Source organism: Gossypium hirsutum, chromosome A02 (assembly GCF_007990345.1).
Source record: "Gossypium hirsutum isolate 1008001.06 chromosome A02, Gossypium_hirsutum_v2.1, whole genome shotgun sequence".
NCBI lineage: Eukaryota > Viridiplantae > Streptophyta > Magnoliopsida > Malvales > Malvaceae > Gossypium > Gossypium hirsutum.
Genome location: NC_053425.1, coordinates 16,370,420 through 16,382,118, shown reverse-complemented (window position 1 = coordinate 16,382,118; position 11,699 = coordinate 16,370,420). Strand labels below are relative to the sequence as shown.

At 31.5% G+C, this 11,699-nt stretch overlaps 1 non-coding gene across 1 annotated transcript; it reads right to left on the bottom strand.

Moving 5' to 3' along the window:
• Positions 1–11,262: 11,262 nt before the first annotated feature.
• LOC121217569 (small nucleolar RNA R71) lies at positions 11,263–11,369 on the bottom strand. The gene has a single exon (XR_005913676.1). It is a non-coding gene; the product is annotated as a small nucleolar RNA R71 (small nucleolar RNA).
• Between the last annotated feature and the right edge of the window lie 330 nt (positions 11,370–11,699).

The window sequence follows — 11,699 nt, the reverse complement described above, 5'->3', positions numbered from 1 at the left end:
TAGCATTAATAATTTAATAAGTATTTTATTAATTATTAATTGTTGTTAACTTTAGTTAGGATTAGAACTTAGAGTAATTTCATTGCTCTAAGAATTCTGCTTTAAGTCCTATTCCCTTCATTATAAATATCACATTATTTATCATTCATCACTCAAAATCCCAAAGCACCAAACCCCCTAAGTGCCGCAAGCCCCTAGCCACAACAGCACCCAACCAGTCGGCCAACAGCTCACCCTGCGCACACCTGCTTTCTCTGTGTGCCCAGCAGCTGCTCCTTGGCGCCACTCAACAGGCCTGCTCGCAAGGACCCGTGCACCTCGTGCTCTCTCTAGCCCTAGCTCGTGCGCGCCCAAGTTGTTACCTACTTGGTGTTGCGGCCTACAGCCCGCATAACTACTCACGCCAAGTCTCTTCACCGCACGCCCATTCGAACAACACACCTACACCAAGCCCCTTAGCCGAAACCCTTCAACCTACCCTAAATTGACCTCTTTTGTTCATTAATTATTTTTAGGAGTTCTTAATTTTTATAGAAAGGGTGGTAAGACAAATTTTTTCTCCTAAATTTTAATTTTATTTAATTAAAATTTTGATAAAATAATTTTCCCCATCATCTGTTCAGGTTAATCATGCCTCGCAAGAGAACTCGTGCCTGCGCCCAAATTGATGAAACACAAAAAAAGTTCCATTGTGAAGAAGCCAAGGCAAGATACGAGAGTATCTTTAAAAATCAATAGATGCATCCAGAGAAAGGCTTTACATTGAAAGAGAGCAACTACAAAGATTTTATGGCACGTATTCGTCAAGTTGCTCAAACCCTCAATTCGGAGTTGTTTTGTGAGAAGAGACCTAGTGTGGATGAGGAACTAGTTCGTGAATTCTATGCAAATTTAACCTCTAGCGAGTTGACAAAAGTTCCAGTTCTCGGAATCAAGGTACCAATAACTTCTAATGCTATTAATGAGTTGTTTGAATTGCTTGATTTCGAAAACAATGATTGTTCTTCCTTGATGAGCAATATAAAGCCTGAAAATTTGCAAGAAATTCTTAAGGAACTTACAGTTCCAGGTTCTAAGTGGATTGTGTCAAAGCAAGGAATCAACACTTGTCAAAGAGAATATCTGACACCACTCGCAAAGGTATGGTTCTATTTCATCCGTTTCAACCTTATGCCTAGCTCACATGGGACTACAATTTCATTAGAGCGAATGGTCTTATTATACTCGATGTTAACTGGAAAAACCATTGATGTGTGAGAAATCATCCTAAGAGAGATGCGAAATTGTACCGTTAGACGTTTTAGCCTAGCCTACTTTCCATTTACGATAACAATTTTGTGCTGGAAAGCTAAAATTCTTGCAAACGTAAAGAAGACAGGCTATAGCAAGGGCATAATCATAGATTGAGACCTCTACCAAATAGCTGGAGATTCTGTTCTACAGTAGTGAATTGAAGAAAGTGAGGATTCTAAAGAAGAGGAAGAAGATTTCATAGAGATCAAACCAATGCAATCGGATGAAGTCCTTGATAAGGTAGAACAACTAGAACCAGAAGTTGAATCTGATGACGAAACTTCAATATTCAGAGCTCAACCGCCTAGCCCAAATCTTCGAGATGAGTTGTCAAAGTTGATGGACATAATGCAGCATATGCAATGGCAGCAACAAGCTTATTAGAGATACTAAAAAATAAGGGATGGCTCGATAAGAGGTGCTCTTAAGAAAATTTACAATGACCCATTTATTTTTGTGCCTGAATTTCTAAATTTTATATTTGAACCATGAAGTCCATTATTGAAGAAGGAGCGAAGCAATTCATGCAAAGGAAATAATGATGGAGCTAAAGATGAGTCAAATTCGGAAGCGTCTACAAATAAGTAAAATGAGGGATCTTGACCTTATTTTATTTTTGTTCCCATTTTATTTTTATTCTTAGGTCATTTTAGGATTAGGTTTAATTAGGAATTTTTATTTTCACATAATAAAAGAGGAAAATCATAAATAAAATTTGAACAAGTTGCAAAGTATAAAGTGTGGCAATAGGTATATACATGCCTGGGATCGAATCTAGAGAGAGCTTCGTACTTAAGCAGTCAATTTGACTCACCTCCTCTTTTCTAGAATCCTACCTGGTGTATCGTATCTATTCACTTTACACAATGAGGACATTGTTCGTCTTAAGTAGGGGGGACCAAAAAATTGAATTTGAATTATTTCCATTCAGAATAAAATTTTCTTTTAATTATGATTAGGTTATATTTTGTTCAATTTTTGAAATTTTGTTAAGTATAATAAACTTCAGAATAAATAAAGTTCTATTATTTCAATAAATTATTATGTTAGCTTAGTAATGATATGAATGTATTTTTAATAAAGCATGGAAATCGTACCATAAATTTTTAGTTCCTTACGAAAGTTAGGCGTGCATGAAAGTTTAAGTCTTTAGTAGTTTCTCGAGGCGAAATCCTAAGAAGCATGAAACATTGAAAATGATTTAGGAAACTTTTGTTTGGACCGTTTGAGCCTTTCAAGCTAACCATGATGAAATTTTTATCCTTTGAAACCCAACTTTGAGACTAAATGGCCTAATTTTATTTGAACCCTTGCAAATTTAGGCATCACTTCTCTCTTAACTATCTTAAAATTATCCCAAGCATTAGAATCAATACTATTCGAAGTATTCTTTAAAAATAAGTTTGGGGGAGTTGAAAAGCAGTATTGAATGCTCCAAAATTATAGTACATTTAGAAAAATGCTCGAATTAAAAAAAAGAGAGGATGAGTTCTTAAAATAAGATGTACAAAAGAGAAAGTCAAAGTGAGGAAAGTTGATGTATTGAAGGTAATTATTTTGAAGGTCCGATGCAAGCTGAGTCTAGGGTTTAAAAGCCTAAATCTATCTATCTTTTACCTACCCGTAAGCCCAGTCACGTTACAACCTTGTTAAAGACCTATTGATTCAAAAGTTCCAATGCTACCTACATTAGTGGAGAGAAATTGCCGCGTACAACATATGAAGACATAAGTTAAACTTAATGATTGCAGCTTAATCTTGAATAAAGGAATAAAATTACATTGGTAAGGTTTAACATGACTTTATTAGGAAGCATTTAGTCTAATTTTTGCTATCATAATAGTTGTTGAGATTTATTTGAACGATATGTATACTTAAGTAGCATAACTATCAAATTTCTTATCTTTGAGAATAAGTATACTAAATTCATAATTTTGAGAAAAATGTTGTTTTGAAGGAATGTTTGAAAGGTGTTTCCGAGATATTCTTTTTAAAATTTGTGCATTACTTGGGACAAGCAATGAATTAAGTTTGGGGGTGTGGAAACACAAAAATTTACACACTTTTTCATACCCTTTTTAACTTAAATTCATGCGAATTTGGTTAAATTCTTGTTGAAAAATAATTAATTTTTATAAAATAATTAAAGTTCACTTAAAATATGAACATGTTGAAATTTAGTTAATTTTATAATTATTTTTGATGAGTTGTGGTTATTTTCGATAGATTTGCACAAATGGCGAAAAATGGCTCGACAGACATTGCCAGAAGCACAAAATCGAGAAGCAGTTTGAAGTATCGAGGCAAATTAATTTCCAGCCTAAGACGGTCCAATTATGGGTATTAATTCATAATATAATTAATTTTAATTTATACCCAATTTAATTTTGGCTAAATAAATTATTATTAATTAATTATGGAAAAAGTGGTCCAGTTGAACCGAACCTATTGAACTGAACAGGCCAAGGATTGGGCAGCCCAAAACCGTCCATATGCTGACCCAAATCAGCTTATTAGCTGATTAATTAAGCTTGCAAAGAAACCCTTGAAGACTTGTCAAAGTTGCATTCAAGCCCCTCCACAATTGGTGGCTTTATGGATTTGCCCCAAGCCATATTTAGCAAAGCTGAAGCCATATTAATATTATTCTATATAGATTGTGGTCCTCAGATATTTTTTGTAGCCTCAAGCATTGAAATTTCGCTATCTTGGTTTTCTTATGATTCTATGTGATTATCTGCAAAAGATCTCTATTTGACAGAGATGACTATATCTATTATAATTATAATTTCTATTCTGAAATTTGGAGTACTGCAGTACTGTTATCAGAGTTAGAAGTTGTGTTTCTGCATTGGTTGATGTTTAAACCATATTTTATTCTCTTCTATGTTCAAATGCTTCATTAACAGCTGGGATAATATTTGTTTATAGAGTTGAGATATCGTTCTTATTAAGGCTCAATGATTTTTATTTAATTAAGATGACTTCAGCATAATTCAGAGCTTCGATGATTAATATATGAGACAGCTTTATTATAAACTCTTTTCTAATTCTCGTGAAAGATTCGACATCAGTAAAAATGAAAATGATAGAAGATTAAGATCAAATCTATATAATGATATGTCTGAAGTTAACCTTCTAACAAAAAGAAAATATTTCTTTGAAATGATTGATTCAGTGGTTTAGTCTAATTTGAATTAATTGATTGAAAGGATGATTAGGTTATATGTCTTTGAATTTATTCACCGGACTAGAGATAAACTCTAAAAGTATATGTGTGATTTGAGGGATAGTCTAGAAGAAGAATTTGTGTTCCTAAAGATTTGATACAGAATTATATCTATCGGGACCATTCTATCTGAGAAATGTTATGGTAAATTAAAGATACTTCGATTGTTGAAGTTTTCTTTTGTATGAAGACAATATCAACCGAAATGTCAGATCTAATTCAGTCTGAGTTGAATAAAGAGTTAAAGATTTTCAGTCATACGTTAATGAATAGTTTGAAGTGTGTTCTAATGAAAGAGTATACAGAAATATCTTGTGATTTTATACAGTTAAAGCTACATGAAAAGGGTTATGTGACATATTCGATGATTATAAGAATTTAAAATGTTTAATGTCAGAGAAAGATCTGAATTTGGGAATAGTAAAAATGGCCTGAACTTTTAAAAGACCTTGAGTTAATATTTGATATTGCAGAGTGAGATCTGAACTTGGCACATCAAAGATAGTTTGAATTATCGAAAACTTTTGAGTTTGTAAGTTATAAGGGATTCAACGTAAATGGGTTTCTGATTCAGAATTTCAAATCAATGATTGGTTACTGAGAAGTTCTGAGATTGTACAACAACTACTACAGGTAATCTTGTAGTGATAATTTGTCTGTTCGTTCGGGACTGTTTCAGCATGAGTTGATATCTGAGTAGTAATGAAAAAGAATTTTGATGAACTTTGAATCAAGATTATTCTTATCATTGAAAATGATAGAGTAATCTGAATTATTATTAACTGCTTGAAGAAATCTCTCTATACGTATGGATTTTCTCTTTTGATAAAACAGTTGAGTGATCCTTCCTGTGTTGATAAGTCTGCACCTGGTGCAAATCATCATTGTTTTGGATTGATATTTGAAACTCATATTGTGATTCGGGAAGAAATTACAGTAATCTGTGAGTATGAGATTGAATTGAAATCGGGAAACACAATTCAAATTCTCAAAATATTTATTCGACATTGTGTTTAAGAGTTTGAAAGCAATAAAGAAAGACTATTGTATGGTTGCAATTACCGAACTCCAGTGTTTTGAGATCGAACTTTGTGAGAAGATGATCCATGGAATTAATTTCATCAGAGGAATTGAGCAGAAAATGAAAATAATTCAATATAGTTACAAGAAGTTTCAGCTTGGTATGACGTATAGCAGAAGACAGAGCAAAATCTTAATTGTGAGATTAAAGAGATTTGAAATCCGAAGATATGTAAAATTTTGAAATGTACTGTGTGGAAGAAAATCCTTAATCTACTTTCTGGTAAGATTTTCGGGGACGAAAATCCCTAAGGGGGGAGAGTTGTAACAGCTCGATTTAGACCCTATTCAGAACGGTGGTTTTGGAACCACGAATCTGAGTTAGAAAAATATTTCAAAATTATTTTCAGTTTATTAGGTGTGAATTTATATGTGTGAAATTTTTGTGATTTAATTTGTTCGTTAGAGTGCCCGATTAAATAAAAGGACTTAATCGCTTAAAATGAAAATTTGATGGTTTAATGATTAAGGACCAAATTGAATGTGTCTTTATAATTTGAAGTATTTATGTTGCAATTATGTCATTGAATAAATGAATGGATGGTAATGGCATGCATTATTAAGTCGTTATATTAAATCATTAAGGTTTTATTAGTAAATAAATAATAAAATGTTATTATAATAATATATGTTATAATAAAATTAAACAAGCATTTTTCTTTTATTTCTTCACCACCGAATGTCAAAATAAAAGAGAAAGAAAAAGGTTTTCTAATTTTCAGCCATTGCTAAGCTCAACCAAGGTATGTAACTAGCTCGGTTTTTGATGATTTTTACGTTTTTGAAATCGTTGCTAAGTTATCTACAAGACCCATGCTTGAATTTTTTATTTTGGTGAATATTTTGAGTTATGCCATTGTTGAAAGCTTGTGATTTTTGTTGTTTGATGATGAAATATGAAAGATATGTTTTAGATTAACATGTTTTGTATTGGAGTTTTTGATGATTTTGAGTAATTAGGACTAAATTGAAAAAAAATAATTTGAAGGACTAAAATGTGAAATAAATGAAATATATAGATTTTTTTGAGAGGGTAAAATTCGGCTCAACATGAGTGTGCTTAAATTTTGTATATTTTGTGTTTTGTGCAATAGGGACTAAATTGTAAAAAGTGTAAATGTTAGGGGTAAAATGGTAATTTTCCCATTTATGTGTTGTTGGACTAAATTGAATGAAATTATATTGAATTATTTTATTTTGGATACATTTAGATCAAGAACCAAAGAATCGGATTTGGATCAGAGGAAAACTAAAATCGTCGATTAATCGTCCCGTTCCGATTACCGTTGTCCGAGGTAAGTTTATAAGAAAATAAACATAGTTATTTTTTGTAATAAAAATAAGTTACATGTGCTGAATTGATATATTGGAGAATGTATAAATGATAGCCAAATATGTGTACACTTGGGAACTATGTTTACGATTTGATTTGACTAAGATTCGACGTTCGAAAAGCCCCATACGAACTTTAGGAACAGCTAGGATACATATGTCATGACATAGGATTTTCGATATGTGTTCTCGTGTAAGACCACATCTGGGACGTTGGCATCGATATCTGATTTCGAGTAAGACCATGTCTAGGACATCGGCATCGTAATTGTGATTTGTGTAAGACCCTGTTTGGGACAGTGGCATTGACATGTGATTTCATGTAAGACCACGTCTGGGACGTTGGCATTGTACGATATGTGTTATAATTTGAGTATCTTTTTTTAATTTCGAATGGTTCAATAGGCAAGGATAAGTTACGAATGAATGTGGAAACAAGTTAAAGTGAATAGGTATGTGACAATTTATTACCTTTTCGGAAATAAGGTAAGTTGATTATTTTATATTTGATACAAGTTATAAATGACGTTAATGGTAGTGATTGTGTATATGAAAATCTATATGTGGATTAATGTATAAGTATGTGATATTAATGTTTGATTTTTGAGCTTATATTCGGCCTAATGTTACATGAGGAATAAATTGGTAGGTATTTGAAATGTGAACCTTGAACGTGTTTTTAGGGAAGTATATATATTCGGAAAAATAAGGTCTATGTGATATTAAACATGTTAATGAATCAATGTGTGTTTGGAAATGTTATAATTTATGTATAGATAAGTGTTTGGTAATTAAATTTCATAAGTATGGCTTGGTTATGCCTTAATAAATTATCAATGCCATTGAGATAATATTTGAATTAAGAATTGAGCTATGAATGAAGTGAATGAAACCATATGTTTAAGTATATGATTGGTCATATTCGATTTAATGATATAAATATATATATGTATGATATGGACATGTGAATTTCATACTTATGCCAAAGTTTATATGTGCATTTGTCTCTATGGTAATTGAATGTGAAATAATGACGAAAGAAATGTGAATTGTATAAATGTATTATGATAGTATGTATTCGGTCAAGTGAAATTTTTATTAATATTGAGTATGAAAGATGATTTTGGATAAAGAATGAATGCATGTTTGGACAAAACTTAATTCATGTTTAGTTATATGTGGATATTTGAATTTACAAGTATGGTTTGGTTATGTCTTATTAAATTATTATTGTTATTGAGTTAATATTTGCTTATGACTTACTAAGCTAAGATAGCTTACTCTGTGTGTGTATTTTTACTTCTAATTGTAGATTTTGGAGACTAGTTGCAGGCTCGGGGATCGTCAGCGAAGTCTATCACACTATCGACTGCTTTCGGTACTTTTAAAAGTTGAATTAGAAACCTATGGCATGTATAGGCTATACTACTTTTTGAATATGGTTGAAGTTGTATATATATGTATAAGCCATGTGAAAATGGCATGTCCATTTTGTTAATCTTGGAATTTATGCTTTGGCTTGATGATTATGTTTGGTTGTGGTTTTGGTTGATTTGGTTTTGGTATATATAAGTATGGTTATGTTTGATATTTTACTCATGAGTTTATTGATTCAAATATGTCTTGTATTTGGTTTTATTGAGAAATGGGATTTTGTGCATATATGGCTAAAACTTTGGTTTTATAATGATAAGTATAAAATTTGATTTATAGTGTACTTTCATTGAATAGCCGAATGTAAAATGACTTAATATGGTCTTGTGATTTGGAAAAAGTATAATTCCTATATGTATATGAATTTAACTTGTTTATATTCGGCAATTGTATTTGGGTTTTGACCATTTGAATAGTAAATTTGGATGCTTTGTTGTGTGTTTTCAAATTATGTTAGTTTATTAATAATTATTGCCGCGTAAGAGATATATGTTTAAGACATGATATTTATATATAATGGATGTGTTAGCTTATTAAAATTCTTTCATTAAGTAAAGAAATGGATAAGAATTATGTTGGTAAATTAATCACGATTTGGTATTTATATATATTTACATATAAGTATATGAAGTGATGGGTTGATTTATATATAATTGTATGTGCTTAGTTGAATATGTATTTGTTGAATTGGTCTTGAATATAAAGTTTGTTACATTGCAAATACATAGTTGTATTGTTCTTAATGTGATATGAAAATTTTGGATAATGTTTGGAATTAGTTCTATGTAAGAAAATACTCTTGTAAAGGGATTTAATAAGTTAAAAGTGGACATTGAAATATGCATTACTATATTCGGCTGAGGTTTTATAAAGTGACTAAATGAATAGTACTTTAAGTTATAAGGAATTAAGTTTGTTATTTTTTAAATGGTGCCAAATGGAATTTGCCAAAAATGATATGTGTTTGAGTATCTTTATTTATTATGTCTTATATATGTGTTTATAAATTGTAGTATTATATTATATTTATGGTATGAACAAATGCAATGTGATAAAATGATATGTTCGTTGCTTATTGCTTATAAATTATAAATCTGATTATGTGTTTAGAAAGTACCACAATATGATTTGCAAAGAGATTAATTTAGTTTTATTTATATTAATAATTATCGGTTTTAAGAGTTTCAATAAAATTATGCATATGATTATTTGGAAGTTATGTTTCATCTGGTAATACCTCGTAACTCCTCTTCGGCGACGGATACAGGTTAGGGGTGTTACAGGATTTGATTCTTGTTCCCTATCTCTTTAATTTTTGTTGTTGTTATGATGAACATATCTATGAATATTTATGTTGTTGGAATGGTTAATTTAATCAGCTTAGCTTGAATTTAATTCGTGTTGGTTTGATTGCATTTCATCTGCTTAAATTATTAAAATTGTGTTTATGCTATTATAGGCCTCGGTAAAATGCTTGATTAAGTAAAATCATGCCTAAGTTATTCTTGCATTACAATTGTGAGGTAGCTAACGAATTAATTATTGAAACGGATTGAAATTGTAATTAATGGACACAATACTTAATCAGTGCATGTTTATTCTTCTAAGGTAGCTGAAGATTAAATTAGCAATATATCTAGCGATACACTTGTCTGGCATAACTTGCAAGATTATTGTGATTAAACTGTTTCAAGGTAAGAAGACCTTGTTACCTCACGTAGTATTTTATATGCTCTTTAGATTTTATTAATCGTTTGAATTGACATAGGGATATGCAAGAGATTAGTTCAATTTAATGAGTATGTATGTGCCATAACATGTTTGCTTATTAAAATCTGTTTAATCGTTTGAATTAACATAGGGATATGTTAAGAGATGAATGGATTTGTGTAGGTGAATATGTTCATAAGTTAGCAAATTACCGAGTTGCTGTGAATTTCTTCGTAACAACATAGACATGAGTTTAATAATTCTAAGTTAAAGAAATGTAAATAAATCAACACAATTATGTCATCTTGATTAAATCATATTTTGAAATTGTGCATTTGAGATTTATTTCTTTAGTTTACTTTGTTTAAAATCTTAGTTTTTAATAACCCTTTTCAAACAAAATATTTTTCTTCACCAAAGTGTTTTAATTAGCATTCATAAATAATTCTTTTTACAGTCCCTGTGGGTACGATAACTCGACATTTACTTGTCACTTTATTACTTGTTGCGATTGTGTACACTTGCACATTGACTGTTTTAAAAAGTCATTATTTGTGAATTTGTTAGTTTTGCATTTTGGTTTAATTTTCTGTTTAATTTTTAATTTAATTAATTTTTCTGTGATTATTTTAGGTGTTTATGAGTATTGACCGAATTATTGACCTACTCCTTATAGATCCTAAGATAGAAAGAACTTTCCGACAGCGAATAAGACAAGCAAATCAGAGAAGGGCCGAAGAGATGAACTTCGAAAATCCGATCCAAGGAAATGGAGCAAACCCTGCTCAAATCCTATCCTTATTGCTGATGATAGGGATAAAGCTTTAAGAAAGTATGTCGTGCTAGTATTTAATGATCTTAATTCGGGTATTAGGAGACTCGAAATTAAGGTACAATAATTCGAGCTAAAGCCAGTCATGTTCCAGATGCTTTAGACAGTAGGTCAATTCAGTGGAATGCCTACCAAATATCCTCACCTACACTTAAGACTATTTATAGAGGTGAGCGATTCTTTCAATTTAGCCGGAGTACACGAAGATGCATTACGATTGAAGCTATTCCCATATTCACTGAGGGACAGAGCTAAAGCCTTGTTGAACTTATTGCTACCGAACTCAATTTCCACATGGTAAGAGTTAACGGAAAGATTCCTTATGAAGTATTTCCGACCTAGCAAGAATGCTAAGTTGAGGAATGAGATCACTGCATTCCAACAAATGGATGATGAGTCCTTGAATCAGGCATGGGAAAGATATAAACAGTTATTACGAAAGTGCCCTCATCACGGAATCCCACATTGCATCCAACTTGAGACATTTTATAATGGTCTCAATGCTCACACGAAGATGGTAGTGGACGCTTCTACTAACGGTGCTCTCCTTTCTAAGTCTTATAACAAGGCTTATGAAATTATTGAGAGGATTGCCATCAACAGTTACCAATGGTCGACCAATCGAGCAACGTCAGGAAGATTGGAATACATGAAGTAGACGCTCTTACTTCATTCGCATCTCAGGTATCATCAATATCTTGAATGTTAAAAAACCTTACTACTAATGGGTCTAATAGTTTTGCAGCACAGCCACCTAACCAATTTGAAAATATAGCCTGTGTCTATTGT